General features: G+C 33.5%; 1 long non-coding RNA gene across 1 annotated transcript; it reads right to left on the reverse strand.

Moving 5' to 3' along the window:
- Nucleotides 1-8977: 8977 nt before the first annotated feature.
- LOC145626796 (uncharacterized) lies at nucleotides 8978-11326 on the reverse strand. The gene is made up of 4 exons (XR_014111075.1): nucleotides 11215-11326; nucleotides 10198-10593; nucleotides 9890-10124; nucleotides 8978-9752 (listed from the first exon to the last, which is right to left on the reverse strand). It is a non-coding gene; the product is annotated as an uncharacterized LOC145626796 (long non-coding RNA).
- Between the last annotated feature and the right edge of the window lie 960 nt (nucleotides 11327-12286).

Here is a 12286-nt window from a genome sequence, read left to right on the forward strand (position 1 = left end):
AGTACAACAAAACCACTGATCCAACTTCAACTCTATGTAATTAGTAATGAAACATAGATATATATACTAATTTTGGGGGCCCTTTGTTTTTAGGGGCCCTGAGCTGTCGCCCACCTTGCACCGGCCCAGCCTCGCCACTGCCACATGATAGAGGTCCTAAATATGGCAAGAAATATCTAACTGTTGAGCAAACAAGACAAATTGCTGATGTAATTTTGCTAAAAATGACAGATGGTGAATTGCGAAGGGAAATTCTGACTCAACCAACAAAAAAATTCAATGTGCATAGATCCACATTATCTAAGTTATTCAAGAGAATCAAGAAACAAATTAATACGGGGAATGTAATTGATGTCTGGTCCAATAAATTGGGTAGATGTGGTCCAAAACCAACAGAATACTCAGATGAGTTTCTGATGTCTTTCCCATTATACAAGAGGATCACAAAAAGAAGTTATGCAGTAGCTTTGAAAATTTCACATGTCACATTGCATAAGCTAAGGGAAAAGGGGAGGCTTAGAACTCACACAAGCACCAACCACCCATCCCTTACTTCTAACAACATGATTGCAAGGATTAAGTAGGCTTTAGCTCACATAAATCCTATACCAGCATAAGGAAACCCCAAATTTGTTAACATGCAACAAGTTATCCACATTGATGAAAAATGGTTCTACTTGAACCTAGAAGAAAGAAATTTTTATCTTCTTCTAAAAGAAGAAGACCCTTATAGATGTCAGCAATAAAAAATATTCAAGGTTAAGGCCATGTTTATGGGAATGATAGGGAAGCTCCTATATAGCACAACATGTCAGCTTCTAAATTTAGGAAAGTATGGAATTTTTCCTTTGGTGTACAAATCCAGGGTAAAAAAAAAAAAAAGAAGCAAGAATAGGAAGGCTGGTACACTTGAAACAAAGGTTGGTCAAAGTGTCAATAAGGAAGCAATTAGGACAATGTTAATGGAGCATATAATACCAGCAATCCACACACAATGGATTGAAAGCTTACCAAAAAGATGTTCTCATTTAGTGGGATAATGCTAAGCCCCACCAGATCCCAAATGATCTAGAGTTCAGAGTAGCTTGTCAGGCAAATGGGTTTAACATACAACTAGTGTACCAACCAGCATAGAGTCCTAACTTAAATGTGTTAGACTTAGGGTTGTTCAAATTGATTCAGTCATTACAGTACCAGTCATTCCCATAGAAAGTTGATGATCTCATTGAGAAAGTTAAAGAAGCATATAGAGAATTTGATCCAATTCTTAACAAGTACACTTGACTCAGTCTACAAGGTGTGATGAAGAAAATACTAGAGAAGGATGGTAATAATAACTTCAATACCCCAAATGGACAAAAAAAAGTTAGATAGGTTGGGAATTCTCTGTAACACCCTAGAAATTCCTTTCCTTTAAAATACCTGTTTTACTCTTTAAAACTCGAATTTGGAAAATCTAAGACATTACCGCCACCGTGAAAACGACTAAGGCAACTATCAAAGACGCACAGTGGAAGACTAATTTCAAAACCATTCAAAACAAGTCAACTTAAAAGTCAACCAAACGAAAGTAAAGTAAAAAACCAAAGTCAAACGAAGTCAAATAAAATCAACCTACAACTTGGAACCATTGTAGGCCCTTATTAAATACCAAGTCTAAAACTTTGTGTTAGTCCCACATAATAATAATAATCATAATTAAATAAAAACATTAAACAAATCATAAACTAATAGAAAATAGCATGATTCGCTCTTCACTCATGCCCCGTCATGAATATGCTTCAATCACCTGAAAAGCTTCTCCTTACTTGTTCCCACCAGTCTCCATTAAAAATGGGTCATCATAGGGCCAAGGTAAAGAAAAGGCCATTAAACAAACAAACACACAATCAGCAAAGCTGAGTACATACGCGCATTTAAACACACTAACATGCTCTCACCTATCAACAAACACTTACCTCAATGCACTTGTATAAAAGCACACAACATTCAATAAAACTTTTCAACTAAACCCTAAATAATTTATTTAGCATTGATTACGCATCGAGCGGATTTCCCAACCAACCTCCTCCAATAATTGGGGTTTCTAACGCGAGAGCTAACCGTGCTAGCATCAAATAACCACTCGTACGTGGCGGAATCCATGCGCATAATAATAAATAAATGGAATGTACAGTGTCTTGTACTTTAGTAGAAGTTATGGTTAAATATAAAACCCCATAACTCCCCCCATGTGTTCATACTCAAGGTATATACGTTCCAAGAGTTTTGGTGCTTAATCTCTTTCCCTTTACATTATTTACATATTACTTCCTCCGTTCTATTAATATTGCAACAATGGACTTTTTGCACTATTCATCACTCTTGTTTGACCTTATAACATAGATTTATACGTTAAGTAAAATATAGTCATGTGGGATTTTATTGGATTTGTATCATAAAATACTTTCACAATATCAACTTTTTATAATTTTTACTCTAAAACAATTATAGATATTTAGCATATAAAATGTGCTTTGGGATGCGTAATTTTCTTTTTGTTGCAATATTAATAGAAGGGAGGAAGTATTAGACTTGGTGATGATTCTTAACTATAAATATGCAATCCACAATAATTATTCAAACAAACAACGTACCAATTTAATTCTTGAATAATTAATGACCACATAATATTTTATGTTGAACCCTTTTTAAATCTACCTTTGTGTCAAAGACACCTTAAACGCATAAAGCGCCGCAAATCCTATCCCTCGATGTTAAAAGCACCTTAAGTGCACTAAGACAACAACATTCAATTTATTCCTCGTGTACATAGACACTTACATAGCTTCTTTCTCATGCTTATAGCATCAATAAAAAATTATATGAACCATAATAAGATTCCTTTTCATTATTCTAAACCAAATTAAACATTTAGTTTAATTAAACATGCATTCTAATATGCCATAAATAAAAGTGTCGTTCATACAAAACATGCCAAACAATAGTTTCCAATCCATATTCCATCACCAACAAATCATGCTTCATAATTCAATCACCAACATCAATAATCCACAATTCCAAACATTAATCTTAGCATGATACTACTTGTACGTAATTAAATTAGCCAAACCTAGCATGCTACTACATTACTCACAAATATGCCAAGTACGCGAACGTACCTTGAATATGATCTTAAAATTGCAGCGACTAAGCGAAATCACTTAATTTGAATTCTCCTACAAACCAAAATCATAATGAGGCATTCATATCCACTCTATACATATTTCCAACAATATATACTCTTATTAAACCACCCAAAATTAATTAAAAATATGTTGAAATTTATTTAAAACCTCGTACTTTAATCCTAAATAATGGGTAAATAAAATTCCTTAAAGAAACTTAACTTTTAGCATATTATTGAAAATTCTAGCATTATTTAATCATGAAAAATTGCTGTAATTATGCTTTAAAACACTTAAATTAAAGGTTTAATCCACCCTACATCATAATTTTTCAATAAATAATAATTTATGAATTTAGGGTTTCAAAATTGGGGCTTTTTAATTAGAATTAAAATTTGAAAATTTAATTACATATTAATCATAATCAAACATCATAATATAAATCACAAAACCCATAATTAGAAATTAGATTCAAGATTAATCAAGAATTTAAAACAAAATTAATTTTTTTTTTGGGAAAAACCGAGCAGCAGCAGCCACCTCAACACGGCTGGGCTGCTGCCGTGCCCCGCCTGTGTCGTCGCGGCTGCTGGCCGTGCGTCGGTGGCCTGTGGTGGTGGTCGGTGGTGTGATGATGGTGGACGGCCGTGCAAAAAAAAAGGGGAAGGGGAAAAAGAAAGATAGAAAAAGAAAATAAAAGAAAAATAAAGGAGAAGGGAGAGAAACTTTACCTTGGGTTTTCTCCACTCTAGGCAAAGTTTGATTTGCCTCAAGTGTTGAATATTTATACCATTTTTCTCTATAAACCCTTCTTAGTTCTTACCTAAACTTTCCTTCTTTACTCTTTCCTAAAAATTATTTAAATACTATACAAAATACATATTTTAAATAAAATACGGGGCATTACATTCTCCCTGAGTATTTAGAGGTGGAAAGGGAACGCATTGAAAATGCTGTCACATATCTCAACACACTTTTCAAACTAGTAGGTGAATCTAATGTGGATGATGTTGGAATGGAGGTGGATGCTGATTAGACAAAAGTGTTGATGTTTGTAAAACCAATAGAAGGACTGCCACACATAACCATTGAAGAAAGAAGAAAGTATGCATAATATTAACATGTTAGTCTTGTGTATATCTTTGTTGTTTATTTTGGGAATGTAAGTGTTTTTGGTTTTTGTACTGTGGTTATGTGTATTTTGACAAACAATGTAAATGTAGGATAAGGCAGTCCTTTATCAGGTTTTATGTTCTAAGCTATGTGTAACAACTTCTTATTATTGTATGTCATGTATGAGGTATTTTGACAAGCCCTTAATGAAATGACAAACAATTGATTTTGCCTCATTATTACCTAAATCATTGGTCATGTTGTGTAACTCCATCAGAAAGAGTGTTTGTATGCATATAAAATGTCCATGAAGTTACCTCAACAACAATTCATTACTGAATATGTTGGAGCAAATCAAACAAAGCTATTCTTTTACAATTGAGTCCCTTCATCATTTGAAGTTTTACTAGGATGCCCACATTCAAGGGAGGGACTCAATTCACATGCAGGCAACCACCAACCATCAACACAGTCACAATAAGGCAAAAATTAAGGGGAGGGACTCATTTAAATTGTAGGCAACCACTAACTATCAACACAGTCACAATAAGAGCTGAAATAAGGGGAGGGACTCATTTAAAATGCAAGCAACCACCAAGCATCAAAACATTCACAGTAAGTCAACCACCAACCATTGACACATGAATTCAGAATTAGGCAACCACAGACAGAAAAAACAAAAGTTACAAACAACATCAGGGACTCTGTTCTCTTACATAATGTCATTGAGAACAAATTAATTTAGGCCAATTATCAATCCAATTTTGTGAACAACTATGAAGAAGTTACATACAAGATCATCATCCATCAATTACATTCCCCAACAGCAAACACATGCAACAGTTGTAGTAAAAGGCAATCATTCAACAACAATAGCCAACAACCCGGCCAAAAAATCACAGTAATTACAAGTAAATGATGATAAATCAAGGGCTAGATAGTAGTTACGCTGCGAAATCAATTGTCATGAAACATTTCTGGATGGAACTCCTTCAAGTAAGCCAGACAATCCTCATTAATGTTGTCCATGTCAATTGGGTACCCATAACGATCCCTTTTATGCCTAGAAAGAGGACCCTTGCTCTGTTGTTTAGCAGGAGTAGATCTAGCTGTCTCAAGGTTGCTAATGACAACAATTTCATGGGTATCATCAACAACAATAACCTTCCTTTTCAGATTTGGGCAGAGTATCCCAACATCAGGCTTCACAACGATTTTTTTTACCTAGATCTGCATGAGGACAATTCTTTGCTTCACTTTTTTTCCCCAAATTTGTATCATCCTTATATGATATTTACTTAGAGATCTTTGCACCGTAACCGATTTTTTTGAATCTCGTTGTCTTCAAAGTGCACCGACGAGCGAGTTTCATTTTTCTATTTTGCGCTCACACTAGTACACCTGGACATCGAGAGGGGAAAGGTCGGTATCATCTTTCTCAACTCTCAGATTCTCATACGCGAAGAGATTGGAGGAATTTTCAGGTGGGGAACTCATAATTTTGGATGAAATTTTTAGAAAATATAATGCTAGTAACTTTGAGAAGAGAGAGAGAGAAGAGAAGTTGGGAGATGAAGGTTATACGCATGGAGTGCAAGGAGAGGGGGTTTTTATATGTAGAGAAGAGTTAGGGTTTGAAGCCTTGGAGTAAATGCAGGTGGTTGAAGGTTGCAATGAATTAGTAAGATGGGTAGTTGAATAAATTTGAGGGAAGTCAGATTAAAAGGAAATGAGAGAGGAAGTGGGATCTAATTTTTTGGTGGGAATGGTTAGACAGTAATGTTAGATTAGGATTTTAATTGGTTGTAGTTAAGTGTATAAGTGTAGGTTAATTAGTTTATATTAAGGGTATATTGGTAATTTTGGTATAAAAAACTTACTAAAAATGGAAAAAAATTGTTGTAATTAAAGGTTAGCACCCATTTTTAGTAATTGTTGCAATTAACCTTTAACGGAAGAAGTATTAAAAACATAAAATATATACTATAAAATCAAAAATCAAACAATTACGTGTAAAATTATTCAAAATAATAAAAATAAAAAGGAGGAGGAAGTGGTGAGGGCCACGTAGGCCACCTATTGGGTTTTAATCTACAGTCGACCATGACCGCCATAGATCAACATAGGTTTACTTTGAGTATCATAGATCAACGTTGGTCTATGCTGAGTACTGTAGATCAACGTTGGTCTACTATGACAATCATATATCAATGTCGGTCTAAAGTGTAAGAGTAGACCAACGTTGATTTACAATGGCACCGTAGACCACCATTGATTAACAATTGGTAGATCAACGTCGATCTACTCTAAGCTCTATAGATAAACTTTGACAATATGTTCAAAAACAGAAATTGAAGACTCATATAATCATAAGCGCTATAGATACATTGAGCTATAATGTATAGCTCTTTATTAACAATCTCAAAGAATTCCATGATTTCAGCAATGTAATCTCTCTGTCCTTCCTCTCACTGGAGAATAGGACATTATTGAGTAAAATAAACACTTGCAACAAGTTCAATTTTGTATTATAGATATAATTTTTTTTATCTTAGTGATGGAAATTTTGATGTGTCTAAGGGTTTAGGGTTTTAATATACATTCGACAAAGTTGGTATACGCTGAGTACTATAGATCAACGTTGGTCTACTATGACCACCATAGATCAACGTTGGTCTATAGTGTAAGAGTAGAACAACGTTGATTTACAATGGCACCATAGACCACCATTGATCAACAATAGGTAGATTAACGTTGGTCTACTCTTAGATCTATAGATCAACATCGGGTCAAATCAGGTCGGGTATAATCAATTCGGGTCACAATCAAAACCATGTTCCTAGGGGTGTCAATTTCGGTCAACGTTTCGGTTTTAGGTTGGGTTTATCAGTTTCGAATTATAACGGGTCGAGCAATAAAATATTTAAACAACTAACGGATTGGTTCGGATCGACTTTGAAAATTATCGAGTCGATTAGGTTTTTTTTATTTATTATGATTTTATTCGGGTCGGGTCTTAATCGGGTCAGTCCTTAATCGGTTCGAGTCCTTAAATTCGGATTGGGTTATTATTGATTTAGGGGTCATAATCAGTTTGGGTTGAAATGGGTATGTTTAAAAACAGGTTTCGACCTAAAACAAATTGGTTTAAACCAGGTCAAGTCATTAAATGAGTTACGAGAAATTACTTGAAATCGTAAACAATCTCCCATAAACTAATCAAACAATTTCACACAAAACAAATTCAATGTTATACACTAGACTAAATTTACCCCAGCACACTAGCAGAAAACTAGGGTAACAATTTGACCAACAATATGCACAAATTACCTCAAATAATCTCAATTGAAGTACAGAAAGCTTAGCAAACCGAGAGTAATTTAGCAGCAAATATAACAAAAAAAAAAAACTCAATTTGCAAACCAATTCAACCAAAGATACCTCAACATTTTTGTTTTCCCCATTTCTTTTTTGGTTCTTACCGGCTTCTCCTTTGCCTCTCATTAAATTACTAGCTGTTTTCAACATCAGTACCGCCATATATAAATTAAAAAGCATAAGAGAAATTACTAGTTTATTGATTGATTTGAATAGTTTGGGTGAGAAATTGCATTAAAAGCCTATGCCACCTAAGAAAAAAAAGCAAAAGAGAGATTTAATGCTAGTTTGAGTGTAGAGGTTTTCTTTTCTTTTCTTTTTTTTTTTTTTGTTTTTTTTAAGGGAAGTTTAAGTGTAGAGGTTGAGGAGAAGTTGGGAAATTCATTTATTGTGCCATGTACCAGGTAGGGGTGTTTAAAAAAAACTAATCCGAAATATCTGATCCGATAATCCCATGATCCGATCCAAAATTTTGGGTATCTGATCCGGTTTTAAAGTTTCGGATATTTTGGATCGGATATCCGGAAAAAATTTTGGATTTTTGGATCGGACCTTTTCTGAAAATTTTAACTATCCGATCCGAAAATTGGGAATGCTGATAAATTATAACCCTAAGGTCATGGGTTCGAGGGTTGGTTTAACTGTGATTTCGTATATGTCTAAAAAAAAGATACTCCATCCGTCCCTTTTTTACATTCTTGTTTGTAAAATTACACGGGAATTAAGGAAATAAGAATAAAACGAATAACAATAAAACAAAACACAATAGGAAGTACAAAACATTAAATGATATCTTTGAGTAAAACAAAGATAGATTAATATTTAATAATGATGTAATCCTTTGCAAAAAAAAAAAAAAAAAAAAAAAAGACCAATAACATGCTCCTACTAGAAATTTAAGAACCAATCATATTCATCTAAATTTAGGAGTGAGAATAGGAAAGTAAGAGTGAGAAAATAAGAGTGAACATTAATTACATAGCAGAAAAAGGAGGGATAATTTGGGATATTTGGAAAAAAAATACTTACTAAAAAAGAAAAGGAGGAATGTAATTTTAGAATACCCAAAAAGGAAAGCAGGAATGTAAAAAAGGGACGAAGGGAGTATTCTAAAAATACCTTTTTATAAGCAGTGCTAATATCCGGTATGGATTGGGAAATCGGGGAAATTCGATTTTCAGTTCGGATTTGGTTTGAGGATGTGAAAAACCGAAAATCGAATTTGAAACCGAGATATAAGTATAAGCTCAAATTATCCTATAGTCCAATTTCAAAACTCAGCCCCGAATTATAGCAGGGGATAAGATAGTAGGGGTTAGGATTGTAGGGGTTAAGTATCCAAATGCTAGACCGTTAGTGGTTTTACCCAAGGTATCCTTCCCAAGGGTGGACTTGTGGGTCAGGGTTGCGAAATATCTTGATTCACTTAATTAAACTAATCTCTTCCAATTTTCTATCTTACACTTCCCATTTATCTCACAACGCTTGACAATTACCTGAACAAGGTATGCTTATGAGGATTTTGTTCGCTCTGAGTGGGGTATTTTGCGATTATTTTGTGAATTCTGTTTTATAATTTTTTTCCGTTTTTTGCATTTTTTGTGCAAATTATTATACTTATTGGTGAATCTAAGATTGTAAAGCTTGTTATCTTCTGTTTTTCTGACTTGCTTAGCTTTGTTCTATAGTTGTATTGGTTCACCAATTCAAATATGAGAAGCTTTGACTTCATCCCTTTCAAATGTTTGTCTAATGCTATTTAAGCATAATTATGTTCATAGTTGTGCATATGCTACTCCATCTAAAAGTATGATACCAAGCCAGAATAGAAAACTCTTTATAATAGACTAAGTACCACCAAAACACCAACATTAACCAACACCAAGGACACAACACGCACATCAAACGTATTAATAAACTAGTTAAATTCTAATTAATATAACAAAAGATCTACCTATGTTGTTCTAATGAACATATATTAAGTTCAAGGCTAGATTGTTTTGGTACAATTACATAACTGCAGGTCAGCAAAAACATATCTTCATCTTCTTAAAAATGTTGTGTCACTTCAAAGGTCATCATCGGTAGAAATATCTACAAGAAAAATCCAGAAAAGAATGAGTGTCTTTCTCATTTAACAGCCAAAAATAAAATAAATTACGATAAAACAGTGAAATTGTATACGTTATTCCAACCATTATTTTGAGGAGTTTCATACACAGAGATATTACCATTATTCACCAAAAGGTTAGTAAGATCTTTAATAATGTCAACCAAGGAATTGTTTGCTATTTGTGATACTTCTAAAGACCTCAAAATTGCTTCCCTGCACTTTTCTTCGGTGAATCTGGGAGTAGTAAGGGTATTTCTGGAAGGCTGGCAAGGGATACTTGTGGAAGACCGACAGGGTGTTGTAGGGGATTTGGAAGGCACTTATGCCTCAAATCCACAATCAGCATCAGTACCCTACCAAAACATGTAATTAGGCACGATTGATAATACAAGACCATAAATGGGTAGATAAGTGTATTATACAAACCTTAGATGGACAACACCAATATTTCACCTTTTTCTTGAAGGTATTGCGGCAGTATCCCTTACCACACTCGCACAGTCTTAGTTCGTCTTGAAAAGAATAGAAACCACAACCTCCATGTTCCTGATAAAATAAGTGCATACAAAATAAATTAAAGAAATAATGTACTCAACATTTCTCAATTGTGCATTATTGTTCATTTGTAATTTTCTGCAAAAGTTGTCAATTTTGTAACAAGACACTACATCAGCATTCATAGAAACAAAGAGTAAGAATTAGATGACATATCTTACAGAAGGACATTTTAGATACTTCCTATTGTGATCCACCCCTGTTGTTTTGTTACTGCCATAATAAGACCGTCTGCTCCACATGGACATGGATATCTCGTTGCCATTTCTACAATTTGAAAAATAAAATAATTTAAATCGTACAAATAACAAAAAAATTAAGACCAAGTACAATACTTCAATTAGATACTGTTAATTTAGATTAGAATATAAAATAAAATTAATTTGTAATGTAAACTTTAATTTTAATATACTTTAATTGTAAATATCAGAAACTGTAAATTAGAATCGTGGAATTAGCAATTAGAATAACAAAATGAAAAGATGATAAAAAAATCATGAATTATATATATAGACAATGGTTGATCTAGGAGTTAGGAGACGGGAATAAAGATTAACAAAAAAAGTTACAGAAAAAATTTCACAATCAACTAACGTCTGAAAAAAAAATAAACAACGGAAAAAATCGAATAACCCAAGAGCTAGACTCCCTAGAAAATTAAACGAAATTAATCAAGAAAATTAGAATTTGCAATACGATTAAATTAATGAAAAAAAAGAAACATTACTATTTCACAAATGAGGAGGAAGACGAATGAATTATGGAGCTGACCAAAGTATTCGAATTGTGATGAATTCATCCATTTTTGAAATTGTGGAGTTAAGAAATTAAACCACCTTTAAGCGTCAAAAATAAGTGAATAACTTTAAAAAGATGAGAATAAGTTACCTGTGAATTGGGGTCAAGACGAAATGGCGTCACGAAGAGGAAGACGATTTTTTTTAGGAAGAACAGTAAGACGAATTGTGGAATGAGGAATGAAAATTAGTGAATTTATTTTATTTTATATTACTACCTCTGTTACATATTATTTGCAACGATTAGACATTTTTTCTCTCTACTTTATGTCAAATCGTTGCAAATAATATGTAACGGAGGTAGTATTATATTTTTAATTAAGGGCCAGACCAACACCATTAGAATCTATCCCACTAAGTCTGTCTATGCTCAACCCACCTCTCCCCTTCCCCGACCCCCGAAACAACCCCATCCCTTGAGTACTTAAGGGCTTCAGTATGAAAACTGCCAATGAATTTTCAGAAGATGTTACAACTTTCATCTCTATTACGGGGTGTCCTCCTCGCTTTAAGGTAATTTTATGACATACTTGTTATTATATCTACTTTATGGAGCTCTTTCCATAATTATTGTTGGGAAAAACCCCAATTTCCAAAATACAATTTTGATTTTAGGTCAAGTCAAGAAGAATTTTAAGGGCCATAATAGATGATTTGATTTAAGCAAGAAAATTATTCAAATACAACAATAAGGGTTCGATATTCAATCAATCTAAGCATGAAAATCAGACATAATAATCATAAAAAAAAAAAACAATATTGACCTAACGAGGACCCTAATGATGATTTCTTACCTATAATCTAAACAAAAATAATAGTACTCCGAATCTAAGAGAGTACTACTTACCTCCACCATGCTAGCCTACTGAACTCAGTGAGCATTAGCAATCTGGGCATCTGTACGATATAGATTAAGCCAAAAATAGGAAATATTGAAATTTGAAATCCCAAATTACTTGGAGCAACTGAAAGATCCTGAACCAATATAAATGATGACAGAAAAGTGAAAATAATTTAAAAATTGATAAAATTGAACAGGGGGAAAAAAAATCCTACCATTGCCAAGCTTTTGAATAATCAAATCCATCTTCCTAGGTGAAGTATAGTCTAGAAAAACACTAGCCTTATTTGTATTATCAATATCCAACTACTCTACTACATTA

Source organism: Chenopodium album, chromosome 4, assembly GCF_948465745.1.
Source record: "Chenopodium album chromosome 4, dcCheAlbu1.1, whole genome shotgun sequence".
In the NCBI taxonomy this organism is placed as follows: Eukaryota; Viridiplantae; Streptophyta; class Magnoliopsida; order Caryophyllales; family Amaranthaceae; genus Chenopodium; species Chenopodium album.